Source organism: Carya illinoinensis, chromosome 11, assembly GCF_018687715.1.
Source record: "Carya illinoinensis cultivar Pawnee chromosome 11, C.illinoinensisPawnee_v1, whole genome shotgun sequence".
NCBI lineage: Eukaryota > Viridiplantae > Streptophyta > Magnoliopsida > Fagales > Juglandaceae > Carya > Carya illinoinensis.
In genome coordinates this window covers 19,547,676-19,564,429 of record NC_056762.1, presented here as the reverse complement: position 1 = coordinate 19,564,429, position 16,754 = coordinate 19,547,676, and the positions used below count along the sequence as shown (strand labels likewise).

General features: G+C 52.6%; 55 non-coding genes across 55 annotated transcripts; all 55 read right to left on the bottom strand.

Annotated features, from left to right (window-relative positions):
* Positions 1-157: 157 nt before the first annotated feature.
* LOC122286355 lies at positions 158-276 on the bottom strand. The gene has a single exon (XR_006233687.1). It is a non-coding gene; the product is annotated as a 5S ribosomal RNA (ribosomal RNA).
* A 189-nt stretch (positions 277-465) lies between these two features.
* LOC122286354 lies at positions 466-584 on the bottom strand. The gene has a single exon (XR_006233686.1). It is a non-coding gene; the product is annotated as a 5S ribosomal RNA (ribosomal RNA).
* Positions 585-762: 178 nt separating this feature from the next.
* On the bottom strand, positions 763-881 carry LOC122286353. Its single transcript, XR_006233685.1, has one exon. It is a non-coding gene; the product is annotated as a 5S ribosomal RNA (ribosomal RNA).
* Positions 882-1,070: 189 nt separating this feature from the next.
* Positions 1,071-1,189, bottom strand: LOC122286352. Its single transcript, XR_006233684.1, has one exon. It is a non-coding gene; the product is annotated as a 5S ribosomal RNA (ribosomal RNA).
* A 189-nt stretch (positions 1,190-1,378) lies between these two features.
* Positions 1,379-1,497, bottom strand: LOC122286350. Its single transcript, XR_006233682.1, has one exon. It is a non-coding gene; the product is annotated as a 5S ribosomal RNA (ribosomal RNA).
* A 177-nt stretch (positions 1,498-1,674) lies between these two features.
* On the bottom strand, positions 1,675-1,793 carry LOC122283130. The gene has a single exon (XR_006230611.1). It is a non-coding gene; the product is annotated as a 5S ribosomal RNA (ribosomal RNA).
* A 189-nt stretch (positions 1,794-1,982) lies between these two features.
* LOC122286349 lies at positions 1,983-2,101 on the bottom strand. The gene has a single exon (XR_006233681.1). It is a non-coding gene; the product is annotated as a 5S ribosomal RNA (ribosomal RNA).
* A 190-nt stretch (positions 2,102-2,291) lies between these two features.
* Positions 2,292-2,410, bottom strand: LOC122286348. The gene has a single exon (XR_006233680.1). It is a non-coding gene; the product is annotated as a 5S ribosomal RNA (ribosomal RNA).
* Positions 2,411-2,599: 189 nt separating this feature from the next.
* On the bottom strand, positions 2,600-2,718 carry LOC122286347. Its single transcript, XR_006233679.1, has one exon. It is a non-coding gene; the product is annotated as a 5S ribosomal RNA (ribosomal RNA).
* A 189-nt stretch (positions 2,719-2,907) lies between these two features.
* LOC122286346 lies at positions 2,908-3,026 on the bottom strand. Its single transcript, XR_006233678.1, has one exon. It is a non-coding gene; the product is annotated as a 5S ribosomal RNA (ribosomal RNA).
* A 178-nt stretch (positions 3,027-3,204) lies between these two features.
* Positions 3,205-3,323, bottom strand: LOC122286345. Its single transcript, XR_006233677.1, has one exon. It is a non-coding gene; the product is annotated as a 5S ribosomal RNA (ribosomal RNA).
* A 189-nt stretch (positions 3,324-3,512) lies between these two features.
* LOC122286343 lies at positions 3,513-3,631 on the bottom strand. Its single transcript, XR_006233676.1, has one exon. It is a non-coding gene; the product is annotated as a 5S ribosomal RNA (ribosomal RNA).
* A 189-nt stretch (positions 3,632-3,820) lies between these two features.
* Positions 3,821-3,939, bottom strand: LOC122283034. The gene has a single exon (XR_006230520.1). It is a non-coding gene; the product is annotated as a 5S ribosomal RNA (ribosomal RNA).
* A 189-nt stretch (positions 3,940-4,128) lies between these two features.
* Positions 4,129-4,247, bottom strand: LOC122286342. The gene has a single exon (XR_006233675.1). It is a non-coding gene; the product is annotated as a 5S ribosomal RNA (ribosomal RNA).
* Positions 4,248-4,425: 178 nt separating this feature from the next.
* Positions 4,426-4,544, bottom strand: LOC122287284. Its single transcript, XR_006234584.1, has one exon. It is a non-coding gene; the product is annotated as a 5S ribosomal RNA (ribosomal RNA).
* A 189-nt stretch (positions 4,545-4,733) lies between these two features.
* Positions 4,734-4,852, bottom strand: LOC122286341. Its single transcript, XR_006233674.1, has one exon. It is a non-coding gene; the product is annotated as a 5S ribosomal RNA (ribosomal RNA).
* Positions 4,853-5,041: 189 nt separating this feature from the next.
* LOC122286340 lies at positions 5,042-5,160 on the bottom strand. Its single transcript, XR_006233673.1, has one exon. It is a non-coding gene; the product is annotated as a 5S ribosomal RNA (ribosomal RNA).
* A 189-nt stretch (positions 5,161-5,349) lies between these two features.
* Positions 5,350-5,468, bottom strand: LOC122286338. The gene has a single exon (XR_006233671.1). It is a non-coding gene; the product is annotated as a 5S ribosomal RNA (ribosomal RNA).
* Positions 5,469-5,646: 178 nt separating this feature from the next.
* LOC122286337 lies at positions 5,647-5,765 on the bottom strand. The gene has a single exon (XR_006233670.1). It is a non-coding gene; the product is annotated as a 5S ribosomal RNA (ribosomal RNA).
* A 189-nt stretch (positions 5,766-5,954) lies between these two features.
* On the bottom strand, positions 5,955-6,073 carry LOC122286336. The gene has a single exon (XR_006233669.1). It is a non-coding gene; the product is annotated as a 5S ribosomal RNA (ribosomal RNA).
* Positions 6,074-6,262: 189 nt separating this feature from the next.
* On the bottom strand, positions 6,263-6,381 carry LOC122286335. The gene has a single exon (XR_006233668.1). It is a non-coding gene; the product is annotated as a 5S ribosomal RNA (ribosomal RNA).
* Positions 6,382-6,570: 189 nt separating this feature from the next.
* On the bottom strand, positions 6,571-6,689 carry LOC122286334. The gene has a single exon (XR_006233667.1). It is a non-coding gene; the product is annotated as a 5S ribosomal RNA (ribosomal RNA).
* Positions 6,690-6,867: 178 nt separating this feature from the next.
* LOC122287283 lies at positions 6,868-6,986 on the bottom strand. Its single transcript, XR_006234583.1, has one exon. It is a non-coding gene; the product is annotated as a 5S ribosomal RNA (ribosomal RNA).
* Positions 6,987-7,175: 189 nt separating this feature from the next.
* LOC122286333 lies at positions 7,176-7,294 on the bottom strand. Its single transcript, XR_006233666.1, has one exon. It is a non-coding gene; the product is annotated as a 5S ribosomal RNA (ribosomal RNA).
* Positions 7,295-7,484: 190 nt separating this feature from the next.
* Positions 7,485-7,603, bottom strand: LOC122286332. The gene has a single exon (XR_006233665.1). It is a non-coding gene; the product is annotated as a 5S ribosomal RNA (ribosomal RNA).
* A 189-nt stretch (positions 7,604-7,792) lies between these two features.
* On the bottom strand, positions 7,793-7,911 carry LOC122286331. Its single transcript, XR_006233664.1, has one exon. It is a non-coding gene; the product is annotated as a 5S ribosomal RNA (ribosomal RNA).
* Positions 7,912-8,089: 178 nt separating this feature from the next.
* Positions 8,090-8,208, bottom strand: LOC122286330. The gene has a single exon (XR_006233663.1). It is a non-coding gene; the product is annotated as a 5S ribosomal RNA (ribosomal RNA).
* Positions 8,209-8,397: 189 nt separating this feature from the next.
* Positions 8,398-8,516, bottom strand: LOC122286329. Its single transcript, XR_006233662.1, has one exon. It is a non-coding gene; the product is annotated as a 5S ribosomal RNA (ribosomal RNA).
* Positions 8,517-8,705: 189 nt separating this feature from the next.
* LOC122286327 lies at positions 8,706-8,824 on the bottom strand. The gene has a single exon (XR_006233660.1). It is a non-coding gene; the product is annotated as a 5S ribosomal RNA (ribosomal RNA).
* A 178-nt stretch (positions 8,825-9,002) lies between these two features.
* Positions 9,003-9,121, bottom strand: LOC122286326. The gene has a single exon (XR_006233659.1). It is a non-coding gene; the product is annotated as a 5S ribosomal RNA (ribosomal RNA).
* Positions 9,122-9,310: 189 nt separating this feature from the next.
* Positions 9,311-9,429, bottom strand: LOC122286325. Its single transcript, XR_006233658.1, has one exon. It is a non-coding gene; the product is annotated as a 5S ribosomal RNA (ribosomal RNA).
* A 189-nt stretch (positions 9,430-9,618) lies between these two features.
* On the bottom strand, positions 9,619-9,737 carry LOC122286324. Its single transcript, XR_006233657.1, has one exon. It is a non-coding gene; the product is annotated as a 5S ribosomal RNA (ribosomal RNA).
* A 178-nt stretch (positions 9,738-9,915) lies between these two features.
* LOC122286323 lies at positions 9,916-10,034 on the bottom strand. The gene has a single exon (XR_006233656.1). It is a non-coding gene; the product is annotated as a 5S ribosomal RNA (ribosomal RNA).
* A 189-nt stretch (positions 10,035-10,223) lies between these two features.
* LOC122286322 lies at positions 10,224-10,342 on the bottom strand. Its single transcript, XR_006233655.1, has one exon. It is a non-coding gene; the product is annotated as a 5S ribosomal RNA (ribosomal RNA).
* Positions 10,343-10,531: 189 nt separating this feature from the next.
* LOC122286321 lies at positions 10,532-10,650 on the bottom strand. The gene has a single exon (XR_006233654.1). It is a non-coding gene; the product is annotated as a 5S ribosomal RNA (ribosomal RNA).
* Positions 10,651-10,827: 177 nt separating this feature from the next.
* On the bottom strand, positions 10,828-10,946 carry LOC122283129. Its single transcript, XR_006230610.1, has one exon. It is a non-coding gene; the product is annotated as a 5S ribosomal RNA (ribosomal RNA).
* A 189-nt stretch (positions 10,947-11,135) lies between these two features.
* LOC122286320 lies at positions 11,136-11,254 on the bottom strand. The gene has a single exon (XR_006233653.1). It is a non-coding gene; the product is annotated as a 5S ribosomal RNA (ribosomal RNA).
* Positions 11,255-11,443: 189 nt separating this feature from the next.
* On the bottom strand, positions 11,444-11,562 carry LOC122286319. Its single transcript, XR_006233652.1, has one exon. It is a non-coding gene; the product is annotated as a 5S ribosomal RNA (ribosomal RNA).
* A 189-nt stretch (positions 11,563-11,751) lies between these two features.
* On the bottom strand, positions 11,752-11,870 carry LOC122288220. Its single transcript, XR_006235491.1, has one exon. It is a non-coding gene; the product is annotated as a 5S ribosomal RNA (ribosomal RNA).
* Positions 11,871-12,048: 178 nt separating this feature from the next.
* LOC122286318 lies at positions 12,049-12,167 on the bottom strand. The gene has a single exon (XR_006233651.1). It is a non-coding gene; the product is annotated as a 5S ribosomal RNA (ribosomal RNA).
* A 189-nt stretch (positions 12,168-12,356) lies between these two features.
* Positions 12,357-12,475, bottom strand: LOC122286316. The gene has a single exon (XR_006233649.1). It is a non-coding gene; the product is annotated as a 5S ribosomal RNA (ribosomal RNA).
* Positions 12,476-12,664: 189 nt separating this feature from the next.
* Positions 12,665-12,783, bottom strand: LOC122286315. Its single transcript, XR_006233648.1, has one exon. It is a non-coding gene; the product is annotated as a 5S ribosomal RNA (ribosomal RNA).
* Positions 12,784-12,961: 178 nt separating this feature from the next.
* LOC122286314 lies at positions 12,962-13,080 on the bottom strand. The gene has a single exon (XR_006233647.1). It is a non-coding gene; the product is annotated as a 5S ribosomal RNA (ribosomal RNA).
* Positions 13,081-13,269: 189 nt separating this feature from the next.
* LOC122286313 lies at positions 13,270-13,388 on the bottom strand. The gene has a single exon (XR_006233646.1). It is a non-coding gene; the product is annotated as a 5S ribosomal RNA (ribosomal RNA).
* A 189-nt stretch (positions 13,389-13,577) lies between these two features.
* LOC122286312 lies at positions 13,578-13,696 on the bottom strand. Its single transcript, XR_006233645.1, has one exon. It is a non-coding gene; the product is annotated as a 5S ribosomal RNA (ribosomal RNA).
* Positions 13,697-13,885: 189 nt separating this feature from the next.
* Positions 13,886-14,004, bottom strand: LOC122287576. The gene has a single exon (XR_006234866.1). It is a non-coding gene; the product is annotated as a 5S ribosomal RNA (ribosomal RNA).
* Positions 14,005-14,182: 178 nt separating this feature from the next.
* Positions 14,183-14,301, bottom strand: LOC122288651. The gene has a single exon (XR_006235905.1). It is a non-coding gene; the product is annotated as a 5S ribosomal RNA (ribosomal RNA).
* Positions 14,302-14,490: 189 nt separating this feature from the next.
* LOC122286311 lies at positions 14,491-14,609 on the bottom strand. The gene has a single exon (XR_006233644.1). It is a non-coding gene; the product is annotated as a 5S ribosomal RNA (ribosomal RNA).
* Positions 14,610-14,798: 189 nt separating this feature from the next.
* LOC122288097 lies at positions 14,799-14,917 on the bottom strand. Its single transcript, XR_006235372.1, has one exon. It is a non-coding gene; the product is annotated as a 5S ribosomal RNA (ribosomal RNA).
* Positions 14,918-15,094: 177 nt separating this feature from the next.
* LOC122283128 lies at positions 15,095-15,213 on the bottom strand. Its single transcript, XR_006230609.1, has one exon. It is a non-coding gene; the product is annotated as a 5S ribosomal RNA (ribosomal RNA).
* A 189-nt stretch (positions 15,214-15,402) lies between these two features.
* LOC122286310 lies at positions 15,403-15,521 on the bottom strand. Its single transcript, XR_006233643.1, has one exon. It is a non-coding gene; the product is annotated as a 5S ribosomal RNA (ribosomal RNA).
* A 189-nt stretch (positions 15,522-15,710) lies between these two features.
* Positions 15,711-15,829, bottom strand: LOC122288219. Its single transcript, XR_006235490.1, has one exon. It is a non-coding gene; the product is annotated as a 5S ribosomal RNA (ribosomal RNA).
* Positions 15,830-16,007: 178 nt separating this feature from the next.
* On the bottom strand, positions 16,008-16,126 carry LOC122286309. Its single transcript, XR_006233642.1, has one exon. It is a non-coding gene; the product is annotated as a 5S ribosomal RNA (ribosomal RNA).
* A 189-nt stretch (positions 16,127-16,315) lies between these two features.
* On the bottom strand, positions 16,316-16,434 carry LOC122286308. Its single transcript, XR_006233641.1, has one exon. It is a non-coding gene; the product is annotated as a 5S ribosomal RNA (ribosomal RNA).
* Positions 16,435-16,623: 189 nt separating this feature from the next.
* On the bottom strand, positions 16,624-16,742 carry LOC122286307. Its single transcript, XR_006233640.1, has one exon. It is a non-coding gene; the product is annotated as a 5S ribosomal RNA (ribosomal RNA).
* Positions 16,743-16,754: the final 12 nt, after the last annotated feature.

The window sequence follows — 16,754 nt, the reverse complement described above, 5'->3', positions numbered from 1 at the left end:
TATTACGACCTAGCCGCACCATTCCTATCCCATGCCAACCGGCGATCTGATCGATACCCATTGCTACGCGATGGGGTCGGTGCGATTTTCCTAAGAATCCATTGCCCGGTTGTCGTTCCGGTCCATCCGACCGGAGATGCGGTAAAAATAAAAAGGGGGGGTGCAACACGAGGACTTCCCAGGAGGTCACCCATCCTAGTACTACTCTCGCCCAAGCACGCTTAACTGCGGAGTTCTGATGGGATCCGGTGCATTAGTGCTGGTATGATCGCACCCATCATGCTACCAGCGAAAAACTAATATAATCCTATTACGACCTAGCCGCACCCTGCCTATCTCATGCCAACCGGCGATCTGACCGATACCCATTGCTACGCGATGGGGTCGGTGCGATTTTCCTAAAAATCCATTCCCCGGTTCTCGTTCCGGTCCATCCGACCAGAGATGCGGTAAAAATTAAAAGGGGGGGTGCAACACGAGGACTTCCCAGGAGGTCACCCATCCTAGTACTACTCTCGCCCAAGCACGCTTAACTGCGGAGTTCTGATGGGATCCGGTGCATTAGTGCTGGTATGATCGCACCCATCATGCTACCAGCGAAAAACTAATATAATCCTATTACGACCTAGCCGCACCCTGCCTATCCCATGCCAACTGGCGATCTGATTGATAGCGATGGGGTCGGTGCGATTTTCCTAAGAATCCATTGCCCGGTTGTCGTTCCGGTCCATCCGACCGGAGATGCGGTAAAAATAAAAAGGGGGGGTGCAACACGAGGACTTCCCAGGAGGTCACCCATCCTAGTACTACTCTCGCCCAAGCACGCTTAACTGCGGAGTTCTGATGGGATCCGGTGCATTAGTGCTGGTATGATCGCACCCATCATGCTACCAGCGAAAAACTAATATAATCCTATTACGACCTAGCCGCACCCTGCCTATCTCATGCCAACCGGCGATCTGACCGATACCCATTGCTACGCGATGGGGTCGGTGCGATTTTCCTAAAAATCCATTCCCTGGTTCTCGTTCCGGTCCATCCGACCAGAGATGCGGTAAAAATTAAAAGGGGGGGTGCAACACGAGGACTTCCCAGGAGGTCACCCATCCTAGTACTACTCTCGCCCAAGCACGCTTAACTGCGGAGTTCTGATGGGATCCGGTGCATTAGTGCTGGTATGATCGCACCCATCATGCTACCAGCGAAAAACTAATATAATCCTATTACGACCTAGCCGCACCCTGCCTATCTCATGCCAACCGGCGATCTGACCGATACCCATTGCTACGCGATGGGGTCGGTGCGATTTTCCTAAAAATCCATTCCCTGGTTCTCGTTCCGGTCCATCCGACCAGAGATGCGGTAAAAATTAAAAGGGGGGGTGCAACACGAGGACTTCCCAGGAGGTCACCCATCCTAGTACTACTCTCGCCCAAGCACGCTTAACTGCGGAGTTCTGATGGGATCCGGTGCATTAGTGCTGGTATGATCGCACCCATCATGCTACCAGCGAAAAACTAATATAATCCTATTACGACCTAGCGCACCCTGCCTATCCCATGCCAACTGGCGATCTGATTGATAGCGATGGGGTCGGTGCGATTTTCCTAAGAATCCATTGCCCGGTTGTCGTTCCGGTCCATCAGACCGGAGATGCGGTAAAAATAAAAAGGGGGGGTGCAACACGAGGACTTCCCAGGAGGTCACCCATCCTAGTACTACTCTCGCCCAAGCACGCTTAACTGCTGAGTTCTGATGGGATCCGGTGCATTAGTGCTGGTAGGATCGCACCCATCATGCTACCAGCGAAAAACTAATATAATCCTATTACGACCTAGCCGCACCATGCCTATCCCATGCCAACCGGCGATCTGATCGATACCCATTGCTACGCGATGGGGTCGGTGCGATTTTCCTAAGAATCCATTGCCCGGTTGTCGTTCCGGTCCATCCGACCGGAGATGCGGTAAAAATAAAAAGGGGGGGTGCAACACGAGGACTTCCCAGGAGGTCACCCATCCTAGTACTACTCTCGCCCAAGCACGCTTAACTGCGGAGTTCTGATGGGATCCGGTGCATTAGTGCTGGTATGATCGCACCCATCATGCTACCAGCGAAAAAACTAATATAATCCTATTACGACCTAGCCGCACCATGCCTATCCCATGCCAACCGGCGATCTGACCGATACCCATTGCTACGCGATGGGGTCGGTGCGATTTTCCTAAGAATCCATTGCCCGGTTGTCGTTCCGGTCCATCCGACCGGAGATGCGGTAAAAATAAAAAGGGGGGGTGCAACACGAGGACTTCCCAGGAGGTCACCCATCCTAGTACTACTCTCGCCCAAGCACGCTTAACTGCGGAGTTCTGATGGGATCCGGTGCATTAGTGCTGGTATGATCGCACCCATCATGCTACCAGCGAAAAACTAATATAATCCTATTACGACCTAGCCGCACCATGCCTATCCCATGCCAACCGGCGATCTGATCGATACCCATTGCTACGCGATGGGGTCGGTGCGATTTTCCTAAGAATCCATTGCCCGGTTGTCGTTCCGGTCCATCCGACCGGAGATGCGGTAAAAATAAAAAGGGGGGGTGCAACACGAGGACTTCCCAGGAGGTCACCCATCCTAGTACTACTCTCGCCCAAGCACGCTTAACTGCGGAGTTCTGATGGGATCCGGTGCATTAGTGCTGGTATGATCGCACCCATCATGCTACCAGCGAAAAACTAATATAATCCTATTACGACCTAGCCGCACCCTGCCTATCTCATGCCAACCGGCGATCTGACCGATACCCATCGCTACGCGATGGGGTCGGTGCGATTTTCCTAAAAATCCATTCCCTGGTTCTCGTTCCGGTCCATCCGACCAGAGATGCGGTAAAAATTAAAAGGGGGGGTGCAACACGAGGACTTCCCAGGAGGTCACCCATCCTAGTACTACTCTCGCCCAAGCACGCTTAACTGCGGAGTTCTGATGGGATCCGGTGCATTAGTGCTGGTATGATCGCACCCATCATGCTACCAGCGAAAAACTAATATAATCCTATTACGACCTAGCCGCACCCTGCCTATCCCATGCCAACTGGCGATCTGATTGATAGCGATGGGGTCGGTGCGATTTTCCTAAGAATCCATTGCCCGGTTGTCGTTCCGGTCCATCCGACCGGAGATGCGGTAAAAATAAAAAGGGGGGGTGCAACACGAGGACTTCCCAGGAGGTCACCCATCCTAGTACTACTCTCGCCCAAGCACGCTTAACTGCGGAGTTCTGATGGGATCCGGTGCATTAGTGCTGGTATGATCGCACCCATCATGCTACCAGCGAAAAACTAATATAATCCTATTACGACCTAGCCGCACCATGCCTATCCCATGCCAACCGGCGATCTGATCGATACCCATTGCTACGCGATGGGGTCGGTGCGATTTTCCTAAGAATCCATTGCCCGGTTGTCGTTCCGGTCCATCCGACCGGAGATGCGGTAAAAATAAAAAGGGGGGGTGCAACACGAGGACTTCCCAGGAGGTCACCCATCCTAGTACTACTCTCGCCCAAGCACGCTTAACTGCGGAGTTCTGATGGGATCCGGTGCATTAGTGCTGGTATGATCGCACCCATCATGCTACCAGCGAAAAACTAATATAATCCTATTACGACCTAGCCGCACCCTGCCTATCTCATGCCAACCGGCGATCTGACCGATACCCATCGCTACGCGATGGGGTCGGTGCGATTTTCCTAAAAATCCATTCCCTGGTTCTCGTTCCGGTCCATCCGACCAGAGATGCGGTAAAAATTAAAAGGGGGGGTGCAACACGAGGACTTCCCAGGAGGTCACCCATCCTAGTACTACTCTCGCCCAAGCACGCTTAACTTCGGAGTTCTGATGGGATCCGGTGCATTAGTGCTGGTATGATCGCACCCATCATGCTACCAGCGAAAAACTAATATAATCCTATTACGACCTAGCCGCACCATGCCTATCCCATGCCAACCGGCGATCTGATCGATACCCATTGCTACGCGATGGGGTCGGTGCGATTTTCCTAAGAATCCATTGCCCGGTTGTCGTTCCGGTCCATCCGACCGGAGATGCGGAAAAAATAAAAAGGGGGGGTGCAACACGAGGACTTCCCAGGAGGTCACCCATCCTAGTACTACTCTCGCCCAAGCACGCTTAACTGCGGAGTTCTGATGGGATCCGGTGCATTAGTGCTGGTATGATCGCACCCATCATGCTACCAGCGAAAAACTAATATAATCCTATTACGACCTAGCCGCACCCTGCCTATCCCATGCCAACTGGCGATCTGATTGATAGCGATGGGGTCGGTGCGATTTTCCTAAGAATCCATTGCCCGGTTGTCGTTCCGGTCCATCCGACCGGAGATGCGGTAAAAATAAAAAGGGGGGGTGCAACACGAGGACTTCCCAGGAGGTCACCCATCCTAGTACTACTCTCGCCCAAGCACGCTTAACTGCGGAGTTCTGATGGGATCCGGTGCATTAGTGCTGGTATAATCGCACCCAACATGCTACCAGCGAAAAACTAATATAATCCTATTACGACCTAGCCGCACCATGCCTATCCCATGCCAACCGGCGATCTGATCGATACCCATTGCTACGCGATGGGGTCGGTGCGATTTTCCTAAGAATCCATTGCCCGGTTGTCGTTCCGGTCCATCCGACCGGAGATGCGGTAAAAATAAAAAGGGGGGGTGCAACACGAGGACTTCCCAGGAGGTCACCCATCCTAGTACTACTCTCGCCCAAGCACGCTTAACTGCGGAGTTCTGATGGGATCCGGTGCATTAGTGCTGGTATGATCGCACCCATCATGCTACCAGCGAAAAACTAATATAATCCTATTACGACCTAGCCGCACCATGCCTATCCCATGCCAACCGGCGATCTGATCGATACCCATTGCTACGCGATGGGGTCGGTGCGATTTTCCTAAGAATCCATTGCCCGGTTGTCGTTCCGGTCCATCCGACCGGAGATGCGGTAAAAATAAAAAGGGGGGGTGCAACACGAGGACTTCCCAGGAGGTCACCCATCCTAGTACTACTCTCGCCCAAGCACGCTTAACTGCGGAGTTCTGATGGGATCCGGTGCATTAGTGCTGGTATGATCGCACCCATCATGCTACCAGCGAAAAACTAATATAATCCTATTACGACCTAGCCGCACCCTGCCTATCTCATGCCAACCGGCGATCTGACCGATACCCATCGCTACGCGATGGGGTCGGTGCGATTTTCCTAAAAATCCATTCCCTGGTTCTCGTTCCGGTCCATCCGACCAGAGATGCGGTAAAAATTAAAAGGGGGGGTGCAACACGAGGACTTCCCAGGAGGTCACCCATCCTAGTACTACTCTCGCCCAAGCACGCTTAACTGCGGAGTTCTGATGGGATCCGGTGCATTAGTGCTGGTATGATCGCACCCATCATGCTACCAGCGAAAAACTAATATAATCCTATTACGACCTAGCCGCACCCTGCCTATCCCATGCCAACTGGCGATCTGATTGATAGCGATGGGGTCGGTGCGATTTTCCTAAGAATCCATTGCCCGGTTGTCGTTCCGGTCCATCCGACCGGAGATGCGGTAAAAATAAAAAGGGGGGGTGCAACACGAGGACTTCCCAGGAGGTCACCCATCCTAGTACTACTCTCGCCCAAGCACGCTTAACTGCGGAGTTCTGATGGGATCCGGTGCATTAGTGCTGGTATGATCGCACCCATCATGCTACCAGCGAAAAACTAATATAATCCTATTACGACCTAGCCGCACCATGCCTATCCCATGCCAACCGGCGATCTGATCGATACCCATTGCTACGCGATGGGGTCGGTGCGATTTTCCTAAGAATCCATTGCCCGGTTGTCGTTCCGGTCCATCCGACCGGAGATGCGGTAAAAATAAAAAGGGGGGGTGCAACACGAGGACTTCCCAGGAGGTCACCCATCCTAGTACTACTCTCGCCCAAGCACGCTTAACTGCGGAGTTCTGATGGGATCCGGTGCATTAGTGCTGGTATGATCGCACCCATCATGCTACCAGCGAAAAACTAATATAATCCTATTACGACCTAGCCGCACCCTGCCTATCTCATGCCAACCGGCGATCTGACCGATACCCATCGCTACGCGATGGGGTCGGTGCGATTTTCCTAAAAATCCATTCCCTGGTTCTCGTTCCGGTCCATCCGACCAGAGATGCGGTAAAAATTAAAAGGGGGGGTGCAACACGAGGACTTCCCAGGAGGTCACCCATCCTAGTACTACTCTCGCCCAAGCACGCTTAACTGCGGAGTTCTGATGGGATCCGGTGCATTAGTGCTGGTATGATCGCACCCATCATGCTACCAGCGAAAAACTAATATAATCCTATTACGACCTAGCCGCACCATGCCTATCCCATGCCAACCGGCGATCTGATCGATACCCATTGCTACGCGATGGGGTCGGTGCGATTTTCCTAAGAATCCATTGCCCGGTTGTCGTTCCGGTCCATCCGACCGGAGATGCGGAAAAAATAAAAAGGGGGGGTGCAACACGAGGACTTCCCAGGAGGTCACCCATCCTAGTACTACTCTCGCCCAAGCACGCTTAACTGCGGAGTTCTGATGGGATCCGGTGCATTAGTGCTGGTATGATCGCACCCATCATGCTACCAGCGAAAAACTAATATAATCCTATTACGACCTAGCCGCACCCTGCCTATCCCATGCCAACTGGCGATCTGATTGATAGCGATGGGGTCGGTGCGATTTTCCTAAGAATCCATTGCCCGGTTGTCGTTCCGGTCCATCCGACCGGAGATGCGGTAAAAATAAAAAGGGGGGGTGCAACACGAGGACTTCCCAGGAGGTCACCCATCCTAGTACTACTCTCGCCCAAGCACGCTTAACTGCGGAGTTCTGATGGGATCCGGTGCATTAGTGCTGGTATAATCGCACCCAACATGCTACCAGCGAAAAACTAATATAATCCTATTACGACCTAGCCGCACCATGCCTATCCCATGCCAACCGGCGATCTGATCGATACCCATTGCTACGCGATGGGGTCGGTGCGATTTTCCTAAGAATCCATTGCCCGGTTGTCGTTCCGGTCCATCCGACCGGAGATGCGGTAAAAATAAAAAGGGGGGGTGCAACACGAGGACTTCCCAGGAGGTCACCCATCCTAGTACTACTCTCGCCCAAGCACGCTTAACTGCGGAGTTCTGATGGGATCCGGTGCATTAGTGCTGGTATGATCGCACCCATCATGCTACCAGCGAAAAACTAATATAATCCTATTACGACCTAGCCGCACCATGCCTATCCCATGCCAACCGGCGATCTGATCGATACCCATTGCTACGCGATGGGGTCGGTGCGATTTTCCTAAGAATCCATTGCCCGGTTGTCGTTCCGGTCCATCCGATCGGAGATGCGGTAAAAATAAAAAGGGGGGGGTGCAACACGAGGACTTCCCAGGAGGTCACCCATCCTAGTACTACTCTCGCCCAAGCACGCTTAACTGCGGAGTTCTGATGGGATCCGGTGCATTAGTGCTGGTATGATCGCACCCATCATGCTACCAGCGAAAAACTAATATAATCCTATTACGACCTAGCCGCACCCTGCCTATCTCATGCCAACCGGCGATCTGACCGATACCCATCGCTACGCGATGGGGTCGGTGCGATTTTCCTAAAAATCCATTCCCTGGTTCTCGTTCCGGTCCATCCGACCAGAGATGCGGTAAAAATTAAAAGGGGGGGTGCAACACGAGGACTTCCCAGGAGGTCACCCATCCTAGTACTACTCTCGCCCAAGCACGCTTAACTGCGGAGTTCTGATGGGATCCGGTGCATTAGTGCTGGTATGATCGCACCCATCATGCTACCAGCGAAAAACTAATATAATCCTATTACGACCTAGCCGCACCCTGCCTATCCCATGCCAACTGGCGATCTGATTGATAGCGATGGGGTCGGTGCGATTTTCCTAAGAATCCATTGCCCGGTTGTCGTTCCGGTCCATCCGACCGGAGATGCGGTAAAAATAAAAAGGGGGGGTGCAACACGAGGACTTCCCAGGAGGTCACCCATCCTAGTACTACTCTCGCCCAAGCACGCTTAACTGCGGAGTTCTGATGGGATCCGGTGCATTAGTGCTGGTATGATCGCACCCATCATGCTACCAGCGAAAAACTAATATAATCCTATTACGACCTAGCCGCACCATGCCTATCCCATGCCAACCGGCGATCTGATCGATACCCATTGCTACGCGATGGGGTCGGTGCGATTTTCCTAAGAATCCATTGCCCGGTTGTCGTTCCGGTCCATCCGACCGGAGATGCGGTAAAAATAAAAAGGGGGGGTGCAACACGAGGACTTCCCAGGAGGTCACCCATCCTAGTACTACTCTCGCCCAAGCACGCTTAACTGCGGAGTTCTGATGGGATCCGGTGCATTAGTGCTGGTATGATCGCACCCATCATGCTACCAGCGAAAAACTAATATAATCCTATTACGACCTAGCCGCACCCTGCCTATCTCATGCCAACCGGCGATCTGACCGATACCCATCGCTACGCGATGGGGTCGGTGCGATTTTCCTAAAAATCCATTCCCTGGTTCTCGTTCCGGTCCATCCGACCAGAGATGCGGTAAAAATTAAAAGGGGGGGTGCAACACGAGGACTTCCCAGGAGGTCACCCATCCTAGTACTACTCTCGCCCAAGCACGCTTAACTGCGGAGTTCTGATGGGATCCGGTGCATTAGTGCTGGTATGATCGCACCCATCATGCTACCAGCGAAAAACTAATATAATCCTATTACGACCTAGCCGCACCCTGCCTATCCCATGCCAACTGGCGATCTGATTGATAGCGATGGGGTCGGTGCGATTTTCCTAAGAATCCATTGCCCGGTTGTCGTTCCGGTCCATCCGACCGGAGATGCGGTAAAAATAAAAAGGGGGGGTGCAACACGAGGACTTCCCAGGAGGTCACCCATCCTAGTACTACTCTCGCCCAAGCACGCTTAACTGCGGAGTTCTGATGGGATCCGGTGCATTAGTGCTGGTATGATCGCACCCATCATGCTACCAGCGAAAAACTAATATAATCCTATTACGACCTAGCCGCACCATTCCTATCCCATGCCAACCGGCGATCTGATCGATACCCATTGCTACGCGATGGGGTCGGTGCGATTTTCCTAAGAATCCATTGCCCGGTTGTCGTTCCGGTCCATCCGACCGGAGATGCGGTAAAAATAAAAAGGGGGGGTGCAACACGAGGACTTCCCAGGAGGTCACCCATCCTAGTACTACTCTCGCCCAAGCACGCTTAACTGCGGAGTTCTGATGGGATCCGGTGCATTAGTGCTGGTATGATCGCACCCATCATGCTACCAGCGAAAAACTAATATAATCCTATTACGACCTAGCCGCACCCTGCCTATCTCATGCCAACCGGCGATCTGACCGATACCCATTGCTACGCGATGGGGTCGGTGCGATTTTCCTAAAAATCCATTCCCCGGTTCTCGTTCCGGTCCATCCGACCAGAGATGCGGTAAAAATTAAAAGGGGGGGTGCAACACGAGGACTTCCCAGGAGGTCACCCATCCTAGTACTACTCTCGCCCAAGCACGCTTAACTGCGGAGTTCTGATGGGATCCGGTGCATTAGTGCTGGTATGATCGCACCCATCATGCTACCAGCGAAAAACTAATATAATCCTATTACGACCTAGCCGCACCCTGCCTATCCCATGCCAACTGGCGATCTGATTGATAGCGATGGGGTCGGTGCGATTTTCCTAAGAATCCATTGCCCGGTTGTCGTTCCGGTCCATCCGACCGGAGATGCGGTAAAAATAAAAAGGGGGGGTGCAACACGAGGACTTCCCAGGAGGTCACCCATCCTAGTACTACTCTCGCCCAAGCACGCTTAACTGCGGAGTTCTGATGGGATCCGGTGCATTAGTGCTGGTATGATCGCACCCATCATGCTACCAGCGAAAAACTAATATAATCCTATTACGACCTAGCCGCACCCTGCCTATCTCATGCCAACCGGCGATCTGACCGATACCCATTGCTACGCGATGGGGTCGGTGCGATTTTCCTAAAAATCCATTCCCTGGTTCTCGTTCCGGTCCATCCGACCAGAGATGCGGTAAAAATTAAAAGGGGGGGTGCAACACGAGGACTTCCCAGGAGGTCACCCATCCTAGTACTACTCTCGCCCAAGCACGCTTAACTGCGGAGTTCTGATGGGATCCGGTGCATTAGTGCTGGTATGATCGCACCCATCATGCTACCAGCGAAAAACTAATATAATCCTATTACGACCTAGCCGCACCCTGCCTATCTCATGCCAACCGGCGATCTGACCGATACCCATTGCTACGCGATGGGGTCGGTGCGATTTTCCTAAAAATCCATTCCCTGGTTCTCGTTCCGGTCCATCCGACCAGAGATGCGGTAAAAATTAAAAGGGGGGGTGCAACACGAGGACTTCCCAGGAGGTCACCCATCCTAGTACTACTCTCGCCCAAGCACGCTTAACTGCGGAGTTCTGATGGGATCCGGTGCATTAGTGCTGGTATGATCGCACCCATCATGCTACCAGCGAAAAACTAATATAATCCTATTACGACCTAGCGCACCCTGCCTATCCCATGCCAACTGGCGATCTGATTGATAGCGATGGGGTCGGTGCGATTTTCCTAAGAATCCATTGCCCGGTTGTCGTTCCGGTCCATCAGACCGGAGATGCGGTAAAAATAAAAAGGGGGGGTGCAACACGAGGACTTCCCAGGAGGTCACCCATCCTAGTACTACTCTCGCCCAAGCACGCTTAACTGCTGAGTTCTGATGGGATCCGGTGCATTAGTGCTGGTAGGATCGCACCCATCACGCTACCAGCGAAAAACTAATATAATCCTATTACGACCTAGCCGCACCATGCCTATCCCATGCCAACCGGCGATCTGATCGATACCCATTGCTACGCGATGGGGTCGGTGCGATTTTCCTAAGAATCCATTGCCCGGTTGTCGTTCCGGTCCATCCGACCGGAGATGCGGTAAAAATAAAAAGGGGGGGTGCAACACGAGGACTTCCCAGGAGGTCACCCATCCTAGTACTACTCTCGCCCAAGCACGCTTAACTGCGGAGTTCTGATGGGATCCGGTGCATTAGTGCTGGTATGATCGCACCCATCATGCTACCAGCGAAAAACTAATATAATCCTATTACGACCTAGCCGCACCCTGCCTATCTCATGCCAACCGGCGATCTGACCGATACCCATTGCTACGCGATGGGGTCGGTGCGATTTTCCTAAAAATCCATTCCCTGGTTCTCGTTCCGGTCCATCCGACCAGAGATGCGGTAAAAATTAAAAGGGGGGGTGCAACACGAGGACTTCCCAGGAGGTCACCCATCCTAGTACTACTCTCGCCCAAGCACGCTTAACTGCGGAGTTCTGATGGGATCCGGTGCATTAGTGCTGGTATGATCGCACCCATCATGCTACCAGCGCAAAACTAATATAATCCTATTACGACCTAGCCGCACCCTGCCTATCTCATGCCAACCGGCGATCTGACCGATACCCATCGCTACGCGATGGGGTCGGTGCGATTTTCCTAAAAATCCATTCCCTGGTTCTCGTTCCGGTCCATCCGACCAGAGATGCGGTAAAAATTAAAAGGGGGGGTGCAACACGAGGACTTCCCAGGAGGTCACCCATCCTAGTACTACTCTCGCCCAAGCACGCTTCACTGCGGAGTTCTGATGGGATCCGGTGCATTAGTGCTGGTATGATCGCATCCATCATGCTACCAGCGAAAAACTAATATAATCCTATTACGACCTAGCCGCACCCTGCCTATCCCATGCCAACTGGCGATCTGATTGATAGCGATGGGGTCGGTGCGATTTTCCTAAGAATCCATTGCCCGGTTGTCGTTCCGGTCCATCCGACCGGAGATGCGGTAAAAATAAAAAGGGGGGGTGCAACACGAGGACTTCCCAGGAGGTCACCCATCCTAGTACTACTCTCGCCCAAGCACGCTTAACTGCGGAGTTCTGATGGGATCCGGTGCATTAGTGCTGGTATGATCGCACCCATCATGCTACCAGCGAAAAACTAATATAATCCTATTACGACCTAGCCGCACCATGCCTATCCCATGCCAACCGGCGATCTGATCGATACCCATTGCTACGCGATGGGGTCGGTGCGATTTTCCTAAGAATCCATTGCCCGGTTGTCGTTCCGGTCCATCCGACCGGAGATGCGGTAAAAATAAAAAGGGGGGGTGCAACACGAGGACTTCCCAGGAGGTCACCCATCCTAGTACTACTCTCGCCCAAGCACGCTTAACTGCGGAGTTCTGATGGGATCCGGTGCATTAGTGCTGGTATGATCGCACCCATCATGCTACCAGCGAAAAACTAATATAATCCTATTACGACCTAGCCGCACCCTGCCTATCTCATGCCAACCGGCGATCTGACCGATACCCATTGCTACGCGATGGGGTCGGTGCGATTTTCCTAAAAATCCATTCCCCGGTTCTCGTTCCGGTCCATCCGACCAGAGATGCGGTAAAAATTAAAAGGGGGGGTGCAACACGAGGACTTCCCAGGAGGTCACCCATCCTAGTACTACTCTCGCCCAAGCACGCTTAACTGCGGAGTTCTGATGGGATCCGGTGCATTAGTGCTGGTATGATCGCACCCATCATGCTACCAGCGAAAAACTAATATAATCCTATTACGACCTAGCCGCACCCTGCCTATCCCATGCCAACTGGCGATCTGATTGATAGCGATGGGGTCGGTGCGATTTTCCTAAGAATCCATTGCCCGGTTGTCGTTCCGGTCCATCCGACCGGAGATGCGGTAAAAATAAAAAGGGGGGGTGCAACACGAGGACTTCCCAGGAGGTCACCCATCCTAGTACTACTCTCGCCCAAGCACGCTTAACTGCGGAGTTCTGATGGGATCCGGTGCATTAGTGCTGGTATGATCGCACCCATCATGCTACCAGCGAAAAACTAATATAATCCTATTACGACCTAGCCGCACCCTGCCTATCTCATGCCAACCGGCGATCTGACCGATACCCATTGCTACGCGATGGGGTCGGTGCGATTTTCCTAAAAATCCATTCCCTGGTTCTCGTTCCGGTCCATCCGACCAGAGATGCGGTAAAAATTAAAAGGGGGGGTGCAACACGAGGACTTCCCAGGAGGTCACCCATCCTAGTACTACTCTCGCCCAAGCACGCTTAACTGCGGAGTTCTGATGGGATCCGGTGCATTAGTGCTGGTATGATCGCACCCATCATGCTACCAGCGAAAAACTAATATAATCCTATTACGACCTAGCCGCACCCTGCCTATCTCATGCCAACCGGCGATCTGACCGATACCCATTGCTACGCGATGGGGTCGGTGCGATTTTCCTAAAAATCCATTCCCTGGTTCTCGTTCCGGTCCATCCGACCAGAGATGCGGTAAAAATTAAAAGGGGGGGTGCAACACGAGGACTTCCCAGGAGGTCACCCATCCTAGTACTACTCTCGCCCAAGCACGCTTAACTGCGGAGTTCTGATGGGATCCGGTGCATTAGTGCTGGTATGATCGCACCCATCATGCTACCAGCGCAAAACTAATATAATCCTATTACGACCTAGCCGCACCCTGCCTATCTCATGCCAACCGGCGATCTGACCGATACCCATCGCTACGCGATGGGGTCGGTGCGATTTTCCTAAAAATCCATTCCCTGGTTCTCGTTCCGGTCCATCCGACCAGAGATGCGGTAAAAATTAAAAGGGGGGGTGCAACACGAGGACTTCCCAGGAGGTCACCCATCCTAGTACTACTCTCGCCCAAGCACGCTTAACTGCGGAGTTCTGATGGGATCCGGTGCATTAGTGCTGGTATGATCGCATCCATCATGCTACCAGCGAAAAACTAATATAATCCTATTACGACCTAGCCGCACCCTGCCTATCCCATGCCAACTGGCGATCTGATTGATAGCGATGGGGTCGGTGCGATTTTCCTAAGAATCCATTGCCCGGTTGTCGTTCCGGTCCATCCGACCGGAGATGCGGTAAAAATAAAAAGGGGGGGTGCAACACGAGGACTTCCCAGGAGGTCACCCATCCTAGTACTACTCTCGCGCAAGCACGCTTAACTGCGGAGTTCTGATGGGATCCGGTGCATTAGTGCTGGTATGATCGCACCCATCATGCTACCAGCGAAAAACTAATATAATCCTATTACGACCTAGCCGCACCATGCCTATCCCATGCCAACCGGCGATCTGATCGATACCCATTGCTACGCGATGGGGTCGGTGCGATTTTCCTAAGAATCCATTGCCCGGTTGTCGTTCCGGTCCATCCGACCGGAGATGCGGTAAAAATAAAAAGGGGGGGTGCAACACGAGGACTTCCCAGGAGGTCACCCATCCTAGTACTACTCTCGCCCAAGCACGCTTAACTGCGGAGTTCTGATGGGATCCGGTGCATTAGTGCTGGTATGATCGCACCCATCATGCTACCAGCGAAAAACTAATATAATCCTATTACGACCTAGCCGCACCCTGCCTATCTCATGCCAACCGGCGATCTGACCGATACCCATTGCTACGCGATGGGGTCGGTGCGATTTTCCTAAAAATCCATTCCCCGGTTCTCGTTCCGGTCCATCCGACCAGAGATGCGGTAAAAATTAAAAGGGGGGGTGCAACACGAGGACTTCCCAGGAGGTCACCCATCCTAGTACTACTCTCGCCCAAGCACGCTTAACTGCGGAGTTCTGATGGGATCCGTTGCATTAGTGCTGGTATGATCGCACCCATCATGCTACCAGCGAAAAACTAATATAATCCTATTACGACCTAGCGCACCCTGCCTATCCCATGCCAACTGGCGATCTGATTGATAGCGATGGGGTCGGTGCGATTTTCCTAAGAATCCATTGCCCGGTTGTCGTTCCGGTCCATCAGACCGGAGATGCGGTAAAAATAAAAAGGGGGGGTGCAACACGAGGACTTCCCAGGAGGTCACCCATCCTAGTACTACTCTCGCCCAAGCACGCTTAACTGCTGAGTTCTGATGGGATCCGGTGCATTAGTGCTGGTAGGATCGCACCCATCATGCTACCAGCGAAAAACTAATATAATCCTATTACGACCTAGCCGCACCATGCCTATCCCATGCCAACCGGCGATCTGATCGATACCCATTGCTACGCGATGGGGTCGGTGCGATTTTCCTAAGAATCCATTGCCCGGTTGTCGTTCCGGTCCATCCGACCGGAGATGCGGTAAAAATAAAAAGGGGGGGTGCAACACGAGGACTTCCCAGGAGGTCACCCATCCTAGTACTACTCTCGCCCAAGCACGCTTAACTGCGGAGTTCTGATGGGATCCGGTGCATTAGTGCTGGTATGATCGCACCCATCATGCTACCAGCGAAAAACTAATATAATCCTATTACGACCTAGCCGCACCCTGCCTATCTCATGCCAACCGGCGATCTGACCGATACCCATTGCTACGCGATGGGGTCGGTGCGATTTTCCTAAAAATCCATTCCCCGGTTCTCGTTCCGGTCCATCCGACCAGAGATGCGGTAAAAATTAAAAGGGGGGGTGCAACACGAGGACTTCCCAGGAGGTCACCCATCCTAGTACTACTCTCGCCCAAGCACGCTTCACTGCGGAGTTCTGATGGGATCCGGTGCATTAGTGCTGGTATGATCGCATCCATCATGCTACCAGCGAAAAACTAATATAATCCTATTACGACCTAGCCGCACCCTGCCTATCCCATGCCAACTGGCGATCTGATTGATAGCGATGGGGTCGGTGCGATTTTCCTAAGAATCCATTGCCCGGTTGTCGTTCCGGTCCATCCGACCGGAGATGCGGTAAAAATAAAAAGGGGGGGTGCAACACGAGGACTTCCCAGGAGGTCACCCATCCTAGTACTACTCTCGCCCAAGCACGCTTAACTGCGGAGTTCTGATGGGATCCGGTGCATTAGTGCTGGTATGATCGCACCCATCATGCTACCAGCGAAAAACTAATATAATCCTATTACGACCTAGCCGCACCATGCCTATCCCATGCCAACCGGCGATCTGATCGATACCCATTGCTACGCGATGGGGTCGGTGCGATTTTCCTAAGAATCCATTGCCCGGTTGTCGTTCCGGTCCATCCGACCGGAGATGCGGTAAAAATAAAAAGGGGGGGTGCAACACGAGGACTTCCCAGGAGGTCACCCATCCTAGTACTACTCTCGCCCAAGCACGCTTAACTGCGGAGTTCTGATGGGATCCGGTGCATTAGTGCTGGTATGATCGCACCCATCATGCTACCAGCGAAAAACTAATATAATCCTATTACGACCTAGCCGCACCATGCCTATCCCATGCCAACCGGCGATCTGATCGATACCCATTGCTACGCGATGGGGTCGGTGCGATTTTCCTAAGAATCCATTGCCCGGTTGTCGTTCCGGTCCATCCGACCGGAGATGCGGTAAAAATAAAAAGGGGGGGTGCAACACGAGGACTTCCCAGGAGGTCACCCATCCTAGTACTACTCTCGCCCAAGCACGCTTAACTGCGGAGTTCTGATGGGATCCGGTGCATTAGTGCTGGTATGATCGCACCCATCATGCTACCA